The sequence below is a fragment of the Mus musculus genome, chromosome 14, assembly GCF_000001635.26.
Source record: "Mus musculus strain C57BL/6J chromosome 14, GRCm38.p6 C57BL/6J".
Classification (NCBI taxonomy): domain Eukaryota; kingdom Metazoa; phylum Chordata; class Mammalia; order Rodentia; family Muridae; genus Mus; species Mus musculus.
In genome coordinates this window covers 24,564,912-24,575,428 of record NC_000080.6, presented here as the reverse complement: position 1 = coordinate 24,575,428, position 10,517 = coordinate 24,564,912, and positions in this window count along the sequence as shown.

Genomic DNA, 10,517 nt, shown 5'->3' with positions numbered 1-10,517 from the left:
TGCCATTCTTGTCACAAGTAGAAGGGTTGCCTGAGACAGAGACTCACCGGGTAGGAGTTAATACCAGAGAAGTGACTAGTCACAGGCCTGCCTTAACAATGCTAAAAATAGGGGTTGGGGAAGACAGCATGTGCAGCATGTAGTGTGACTGAACTGCTCAAAGCAGAGCGGAAGCAGATTAGCCTTTCCAGTTAGCTGCTTAGCACGAGACACTGCCAGGCTCTCCAGTAGATAATGATGGTAAAGATCACAGTCTGGACAGCTGGGAGCACATTGAGTGTTAGCGTTACTCCCACACAGCACTGCCACTGTGACCTTAAGCCAGGGAGAGTATAGTATAGGAAGAGTATAGGTCTATTGACACAGGCATTCTGATACACATACTTTCAGTGTGATCATCTAGAATTTGGCAAGTGCTAAGATGTATCTTAGTGAAGCTTGTCTGTCTTGTCAATTAAGACAGTCCATATTCCAGATGAATGTTCCAGATATTGCAAGATTCAATTTGGAATGAGCAGAGATGGGAGTCACTGGCTAGGTTCTACTGTTGATACCAGAAGGTGGGACTCAATTTCCACCATTATGGGATGTTTCTATATCTCATGAAGGAGGTGGCTTCTCCTCCAAGGAGCTCAGATTCTTTTAGAGAAGAAATAAAGTCTTGAAGTAAATACCATGTAAGGAAGAGAAAAACACTAACCCAAGCCCTTTAGCAAGTGAGGAACCTGAGAGTCGGAGGAGCAAAATGACTTCAGAAAAAACCAAGTTAGACAGGGTAAGAGAGGGCACCTGTGTGAGCAGCAGCCTCATATCCTTCCCTAGACATTAGGAGCAAATTGGGAGGGGTGCCCTCCAGGTGCTTTCTGAACCTTTCAAACCAATTCAGATGGTGAAAATAAAAATACCCCAAGAGTGAAGAAAAAGACAAAAATAAGACATTTTAACTGTAAATACAGCAAAAGCACACAAAAATGCTCAGAACCATTCCTTGCAATAGATAAGCACTCTATCTATTTTTGTTTGCATCAGACTTGTAAGACCCGAGTCGATGGGAGATGTGACATGTTGCTAGAGTGGGAGTAGTGACTATGAAGAAAAATCATGATTTTTCCAACTCATACTATGACTGTTTTATAAATTGTAAAGGAAATCCTTTTCTTTGGAAAGAATGATTCTAAGTTTCATTTGGATAAAGTTAAGCAAGAGGATATGGAACAAAAGAGAAGGAAGCAGGATAGAGACGAACACCTCCATAGCCATCTACAAAATTAAACCAGTAGTGTCAGGTAAGAACAGACGGGTCAACAAAGCAGAGAATGTAACAGTAACAGACTCAGGTGCTTGGGAGAACTCAGGATCAAGTGCAGACTGGACAGCAGGATGGATGATTCAATAAGCAGAGCTGGGAAACCAGGCACTTGGGGAGAGCCTGCCAAAGACTCACCTCCTAGCACTGTAGCAAAAGTCTAGGAAGACGTTACTTTATACTCATCTCTGTTCTTCTAAACACAAGGTGGAGGAGGACACAATAGAAAAATAAGCCCAAACTATGCACCAATTTGAATCTTGTAAAAATCAAAACCCATGTCCAAACAATGGTTGAAGTTTGTGTGTGTGTGTGTGTGTGTGTGTGTGTGTGTGTGTGTGTGTGAGAGAGAGAGAGAGAGAGAGAGAGAGAGACCCACCCCAGGCTAAGAGGTCATAGTCTAGTTTCTCTGTTTCTGTATGCTTAAAAATGCCTATAATGAAAACATCTGAGTGTCATAGCTAGAGTTGCTATTGCTATGATGAAACACCATGACCAAGTTGGAGAGGAAAGTCTATTTGGCTTACACTTCCACATCACTGTTCATCATTGGAGGAAGTCAGGACAGGAACTCAAACAGGGCAGGAACCTGGAGGCAGGAGCTGACACTGAGGCCATGGATGGGGTGCTGCTTACTGGCTTCCCCTAATGGATTATACAGCCTGCTTTCTTATAGAACCCAGGACCACCAGTCCAGGGATCGAACTACCTACAATGGGCCGGGCCCTTTCCTATCAATCACTAATTAAGACAATGCCCTACAGGCCTGCCTACAACCCCTTCTTCTGAAGGCATTTTCTTAGTTGAGGTTCCCTCCCCTCAGAAGAACCATTGAGCTTGTGTCAAGTTAACATAAAACTGTCCAGCACAATTGACCCCTTGCCGACTTGACACACAAACATATCACTGCTAAGTTATTAATTTTCCTTTCTCATTCATCTCCAGAATCTCACATTAAAAAATAATAATAACTTTTAAAATCCCACAGTCTTTACAAACTCAAACACACTAACAGTTCAGGCTCTTTCATCTTTTTTTAAATCCAAAGTCTTTTTCATTCAGTCTCTCAACTGTGGGGTCCTGAAAAATCAAACATGAACTAAATACTTTCTTACTTCAGGAGGGAAGCATCAAGGCACAGTCAAAAACAACAACAACAACAAACCAAACCTCAAAAGTACTCAACATCCAACGTCTGGGAATCACTGAAGATCTTCTGGACTCTTCCAAGGGGCTTGAGCCACTTCTCTGGCTCTGTCCTTCACAACACACACAGCTTGTCTTCTAGGCTCCAGCTGGCTTCACTACACAGTTACTGCCACTGTGGGTGGGTATTCCACGGTACTGGCATCTCCAAAACGCTAGGGTCTTCTACTGCAACTGGACTGCACTTTCACTAATAGCTTCTCATGGGCTCTCTTCATGGTACCAAGCCTCAATTTCTTTACATGACCCACTTCTGATCCTGGGCCTCCAACTGCCACTAAGGCTGCACTGTTACCAAACACCTCACAATGCCAAACCTCAGCTGCTTTTCTTTTCTTTTTTCCATGACTAAGTCAGCTTTATTGCGGAGATATTGCAATTCAACATATGTAATGAAAAGAATGCAATACATCATATAAATGGACTTAAAGAAAAGAATCGCATGATCATCTTAATAAATTCAGAAAAGGCTGTTAACAAAATTCGGTATGCCTTGATGGTAAACGTGAGAACAGGGCTGAGAGGTACATACTCAACATGGTAAGGCTCTATGAGACAGACATATCACTAACATCATCATAAAATGAAAAAAATAAGCAACACCACTAAATTCAAGAATGTCCACTATCCTCACTTGTTTTTAATATTAAAGCCCTAGTAGAGCAACAAGCCAAAAGAAGGGAATTAAAGGGATACAAAATTTTTTTTTAAAGTTAAAATATCCTTATTTCTAGATGATACTCTACATAAAAACCCAACTTTTACACCAGAAACTCTATGTAGTACATTTAGTAAAGTAGCAGGATACAAACTCATGTCACAAAAATCAGCAAATTTTTCATATACCAATAATCATCTCTCCAAGAAAGAGATGTTGGACACACTCCCATTCCTAGTAGCCTCAAAAACAACAATGAATCTAGGAGTAACCCTAACCACTGAGGTAATAGACTGTTTGTTTGTTTGTTTGATTTCCTCATTTGCTTTTCATGGTCCCATCACACCTTCAAAACCAGTACCATCAGGGTGAGTCTTAGACTACCAAGGTCAGCTGCCAGCTCAAGATACAATCTTGGCCACCTCTAGAATACAGTTCCTGTGTGCTCTCAGGAAACACTTCCCAAAAGATTTCACCTCAATGATGCTGGTCTCCTTAACCATCACTAACTTCTCAACTCCAGCTGATCAGTAATGAGGCTCGTCAATCACAGCTGATTCCTTAGCCCCAGCTGACCAGAACCACAGAACATTCTTCAAAATAGCAAATGGCCCTGGTAGAGTCTTTACACTTCCTTCTAAAAATTCACATGCCAAGCCTCCACCTTCTGCATTGCCCTCAACATTCTTGTCTTCCAAACTCCTCAAAAACAGTTCACCAAGCATTGAACACGTAATGGCTTTGCTTGCAGCAGAAAGTTCCAAAGTCCTTCCACAACCCCCACCCCCAAAACAACATGCTCAGGTCTGTCACAGCAATACCCCACAATCCTGGTACCAGTTTGTCTTAGTTAGGGTTTCTGTTGCTGCGCTGAAACACCATGACCAAAAAGCAAGTTGAGGAGGAAAAGGTTTATGTCAGTCATGGTTCTATATTCATTATCCATGTTCATTATCAAAAGCCATGTCGGGCAGAAACTCAAAGTGCACAGGAACCTGGCGGCAGGAGCTGATGGAGAGGCCATGAAGGGGTGCTGCTTCCTAGCTTGCTGCTAATGTCTTGTTCAGCCTGCTTTCTTATACAATTCAGAACTAGTAGCCCAGGGTTGGTACCACCCATAATAGACTAGGCCCTCCCCTATCATCATTAAGAAGATGCCTTACAGGCCTGCCTACAACCTGGTCTTATGGAGGCATTTTTTTTTAAGTTGAGGTTTTCTCCTCTCAGATTATTTTAGCCTGTGTCAAGGTGGCATTGTTTTAAAACTCTGCATAAGCTAGATGTGGTGGCACACACCTGTAATCCGAACACTTGGGAGGCAGAGACCTGAGAAAGTCAGTGGAGAATAGGTGGGGAAATCAAATTTAAAATACAAAGAGCCAGAGGGAAAAATACATCTGTCAACTTAGCCCATGAACCTTCATCTTCAAGACATGCAGAGCTCCTCTGAATGACCAATGCCCAGTAGAGCATCAGTAGGTAGGAAGGAAGCATCCTTTCCCTTCCTGGTAACTCAAGGCCCTTGCTTTCCATTCAAGGACCCACAATTGTCTGGAAGCTAGTCCTACCCCTCCTCCCTATCTATTCTGGAGAATATAGCATGTAGCCTGGCTTGCCCACTCAGTGCACCCCATTCCCAATGTTGTAATTGGCTGAAGAAGAGGCCTGTGTCCAAGCCAGAACCCATGATAAATATCCTCTCCTGCAGGACTTCTGCATAGCCACTGGAGAGCTCTGGTCAGAGGTAGGGAGAAAGTCCTGGGGATGAAACCAACAACACTGAGGGAGTCAGGAAGTATTAGGGAGAAAGCGAGCTCCAGGACAGTATGAGCTCTGAATCAAATGCCACTTAGGGCTGGGCTCCGTTAACTGCATTGCACTAAGAACGTTTACCTTTTCTCCTGTTGCTGTTTCTTGGTACCAAAAGCATCCATAGTACTCATTTTAGTACAGGTTTCTGTTGCTGTGATAAACATCAAGGCCAAAGCAACTTGAGGAGCAAAGAGTTTATTTCAGTTCACAACTCTCAGGTCACACTTCATTGCTAAGGAAAGTTAGTGTAAGAACTAAAGCAGAGGCCATGGAAGAATGCTACTTACTGACTTGCTCTCTATGGCTTACTCAGTTTGTTTTCTTATCCCATCTGGAATTAGTTACCTAGGTGTGGTACCACCCATAGGGGATTGGACCTCCCACATCAATCATTATTCAAGTTATTATCTCACAGACTTACCTACAGGACAATCTCATGAAGACATTTTCTAAATTAAGAACTCCTCTTCCTAGATATGTCTATGTTTGTGTCAAGTTGAAAAAAAAAAAAAAAAGCAACCAGCATACCAATAGAATCGAAGTAAGCCCAAATGGATAGGAGTCTTCATGCTACCAGCTCAGAAGTGGGCAAAAAAACATACACACTGACAGGGTGAGGAAATACACCTAAATACCACTTGGACCCTTGGAATTGTCCCAGCATGGTAGACTTCCCTTAGTAGCAGGATGTGTTCTGTACAGGCAGATGCTCATACTTGGGCTAAGCACTCTTGGGTAACTTTGGAAGAGACCTAGCATCTATCATGTGAAATGTCTTTCTCCTGCCTTAGATTGGAACAGGTCAGGGAGTTTTCCAGCAAAATGGCATTCCGGTGGAAGAATAGCATACATAGCGGGTGTCTTAGTCAGGGTTTCTATTCCTGCGCAAACATCATGACCAAGAAGCAAGTTGGGGAAGAAAGGGTTTATTCGGCTTACACTTCCATACTGCTGTTCATCACCAAGGAAACATGGACTGGAACTCAAGCAGGTCAGGAAGCAGGAGCTGATGCAGAGGCCATGGAGGGATGTTACTTACTGGCTTGCTCAGCCTGCTCTCTTATAGAACCAAGACTACCAGCCCAGAGATGGCACCACCCACAAGGAGACCTCCCCGCTTGGTCACTAATTGAGAAAATGCCTTGCAGCTGGATCTCATGGAGGCATTTCCCCAACTGAAGCTCCTTTCTCTGTGATAACTCCAGCTTGTGTCAGTCAAGTTGACACCAAACTAGCCAGTACAGCGGGTGTCTTAGATTCTATTCTATTGCAATAAAGACACACCATAACCAAGGCAACTCTTATAAAAGAAACCACTTAGTTGGGGGCTTGCTTATAGTTTCAGGTTAGCCAATGATCATCACACCAGGAATCAGAGAGGCATGGTGCTAGAACGGGAGCTGAGAGCTTTCTATCCTGAGCTCAAGGCAACAGGTTGGGACGTGGGGGAATGGGCCTGGCATGGGTTTTTGAAACCTCAAACCTCCAGTGGCACAGATTCTCCATCGAGGCAATACCTTCTGATCCTCCCCAAATAGTGCCACTAACTGGGGACCAAACACGCAAACATATGAGCCTGTCCTCATTCAAATCACCACAGTGGGCGAGACAAGCAGGCCAACCTCACCAGCCATCAAGGTAGGCCCTTCCATTGTGCTAGGCCAAAATGAGGCCTTCTCTGTCCCCACAAAGGACTTCATGTCTCTATGACCGACAATACAACCAAAAACCCTGCAGTGGCCTCCTGTGTAGACCCATAATGAAGAGTCCATTGTAGGTGAAATCTCTGCCTCATGACAGTGGCATTGGCCCATTGAAGACTCAGATTCTTCTCTGGCATGGACAGGCTTAGTGATCTGAGCCAAAGGCCTCTTTCAAGGGGCTAGGATAGTCCATGTTCTACCCGTGACCCCCAAATCCCTGAACTTTGTCCCCAAACACATCTGGCCAAATTTGCTTTGAAGCATCCCACTTTCAAAGACAGCTCTTCTTTATAATCACATTTGTCGGTTTCTAAATTATTTTTTGAGACTGGAGGTAGAGTTCATAGGTAGAGACCTTGCCTAAAATATTCGGGGCCCTAAGTTCAATCCAAAACTCCAAAAAAGAAAGAAAGAAGCAACAACAAACCTAAATTACTTCCTTGTTTCATGGTGGGTTTTTTTTTTTTCATTTTTTTCTAATTCTGTGTGGATACTATTTGATCACAGCAATGTGAGAGTAAATTAGCAGATGCAGATTAAACTGTCTGATAGTAAGATGGCCATCCTTCTACCTGATTGGGCTTCAGTGGGAGAAGATCTGCTTAGTCCTGCTGGGACTGGATGTCCCAGGGCAGGGTGGTACCCAAGAGTGGCTTCCCCTTCTCCTTCAACCCTCTACCTCACTCAGTGCCAGAATGTCACCAGCCATTTGTCTGCGCCTACCTTATTCTCCTGCATCACCTACACAAAGGCACTGAATTCTAAATTGTGTGTTTATCATTCCCTTATGTTTTTATACAGTGTTTTAACATACAAATGAAGAGCAAAATTGGAATTGCTACATGTGGGCTTTTCTGTAGATTTGCTTATATCGGTCAATATTATTTCTAATATGTTTCAGACATGTATTTTGGAAGGCCAAGGCTGATTCATTTTTACTGTTCTTTGACAAATGTCATGAATGTATATAATATATTTTGATCATTTTCTGTCCCCTTTGCCCTGTCTCACCCCCCTCACTCCAGCTAAACTCTTTCTCCTCACTAAGTCTTCCTCTTATCTACATGTTTATTGTGTCATTTTGTCTGGGACCCCTGGTTTAACTAGGGTTGCCTGCATGAGTATTCTTTTATTTTCAGTTGCTAAGCATTCTCTTTTCTGACTCATGTAATTCACTCGTTGACAGGTATGTGAATGAGTGGTGGTGGGCTGGGTGGCATCCTGAGCATGCTGGAATCTCATTTGTACATCTCTCAGTGGTGCCCATGCACCATACACAAGGGGCTCTGGGGTTACCACATAAAGCAATGGTATTTCTGGGTCTGTGGATATTCAAATGCTTGATTTCTCAAGATAAAGCCTTTTGTGTTTCCATATTCTCTCTTAAAATGTGTAACTACCTGTTGTGTCCGGCCAGCAGATCACAGGTTTGGGTTTTAGCCTGGAAAGGCATTTTGGAAACCTGGAAGAGAAGAAGGGCTGGGCTGCGCGAGATAAGGAAGGAACCAAGACAAAGATCTCTGCTCAAGGTTCAATTTTTACTATTTTGGCACTCCGTTATGAAGGAAGGGGGAGGGGCCCAATTCCCGCCAAATAATCTTGGGGTCTAGTAGCAGGGTGCCCACATGTACGATTCCGAACAGCAAAGTGGCAGGTTCCAGCAGTGGGCGTGGCAGAACGATTGAGCTGGCAAGCTCCATCCAGGTGTAAACAGTGGAACCATTAAGGCTGGGGGAGGGGAGGCTACAACTACCTGTATATTACTTCCTATTTTCATGTCTCAAACATTAGCAATGTAAATCATGACTCCCTGCCCGTGCTTGTGGCCCCATTGTGTGGCTTATATTGGTCACATGACCATAAAGACAAGTAACAATATCTAAGCAGAAACCCCTTTAGGAGAAACCCCCAAGCTTCTACCTGTACTACTTTTCCCCCTCTGCCATAAGATCAGCATGCCCCAAGCAGGAATTATTTTACTGAGCTGTGTCCTAGAGAGCAGAGTCACAGCCAACAAAAATGACAGCCAGCACGAGCAAAGAATGGATCTGCAGCGCAGCAGCCACTGAGGCTGGAAGATATTTGTTACGGAAACACAATAAAATAGCCATATCAAGACAGTTAACAGAGATTTATTGAGTATCTTCAACTTACCCGACACCAAACTAGTTTTAAGAGTGGCCGTGTTAGACAGGGTTTATAGCTTTGAGGCACTAGCACTCTGGCCAATCAGCAGGTCCCAAAGACCCTAGAGATTTCCTAGTATAGGCCCCAGAGGCAAACTTGTTTCTTAGGACCTTGCCTGCGGGGAGTAAACCAGTTGATAAAGAAACAAGGCATTTTATTGATTCTGTTAAATAAAAAGTCCAGAAATGAAGCTTGAAGCAGGAGTTGGCCCAAGAGCTCCTCCTCCTCTTCTCTTGGCCTTGTTTTTCTCCCTGTTTATCTCTACTCTCTGACAGCACTGCTCCTATGGGACAAAGGAACCACCAAGTACTCCAAAGATCTGTAGCCTCTCAGTCCTATCAAAGTCTTGATTGCACCTGACTCAGAGTCATCCTGGGTCACAGGCATCCCTAAGCAATCAGTGTGTGGAGAGACAGCATAAACTAGACAACCTGGTCCCTAGGTCACGCGTCATGATGGAGTCATTCCATACAAACACAATAGGCTGAGCAGAGGGTACCCCCGGAACAGTCAGAACACTCCGCCCAGGAGGGGAAGCAGGTGCTGAACAGACGTGCCACAAACTGCATCAGCACCCTCAGGTCCCTAGCCGCTGAAGCCCAGAGCTGGCTCTGCCAGACCTCACGCTCAGGGACCTCGCATCGCTGGCTGACATCAGGCACAGAGAGCGTGTTTACACCAGGGAAATGGACAAGGGCTTCAATCCAGGGCTGGAAGAATTGCAGAGAACCAACTGGCACACATTTACCAGCAGAACATTGTGCAACTGGCTAAAGCTCCAGCATCCCCATGTGTGACACTTACACATGTCCCTGACCCCCAGCAAACTTCATCCTTTGCAGCTGTAAAGTGGGAAACTTGGGTTCTTGCCTGCCAAAGTTGTATTCCATCTCTGCCAGTTGGAGATTTTTCAAAGGTGTGTTTACGTATTGTGTAGATACACATCCATGCATGCACATTTGACTCTAAATTTCTCTCTGCATCAGAAATCATAAGTACAGGCACCTGGTACAAATTCCAAAGTGATTCTGAGAGCTGTCCCTCCCCTCTCTCGGTCTATTAAATCATTTTTCCCTCCAAAGGTACACATGCTATGGCATAAGGAGCAAACTGTTGACAGATGGTGGAGAAACTTCACAGGCCCATAATTGAGACTTATTTTCATACATTCGTGCCAGTTTGAAATCTAATTGCCAATAAAACAATACTGTGATACTGCCACATCTAATACCTCCAACCACTCACTGAAGTTACACTTGAATCCACTAGTAAACCCTAATCTCCCAGAGAAAAATATTCCATGCTCTCCGTCGGAAAAGCAGTGCTATAAATCCACGTACAGTGGTTCATTTTCAAATGAGAGTCTCCTTTCCTTGGTCCCCAAAGAGCTCTTACTCAGCTAATGTTAGTGCCTGCCTGAGAGCAGTACATGGTCTTTGTTTACTTGACAGGAGCACAGATGTGGCTGGGTGAGCCTGCAGTGGGCTCTTTTGCAGAGAAAGGCAGAGGGCTTCTCTGGGCCAACTTACTGGCCTCGCAGCTCTGGCTATATTTTGACACACTAGTGGGAAGCTGGCCAGACCGAGGGAGGAAGGATTTAGGACGCCCAACTTTCTCTCCTTCCTCCTTTGTTTTCATTCTCTTG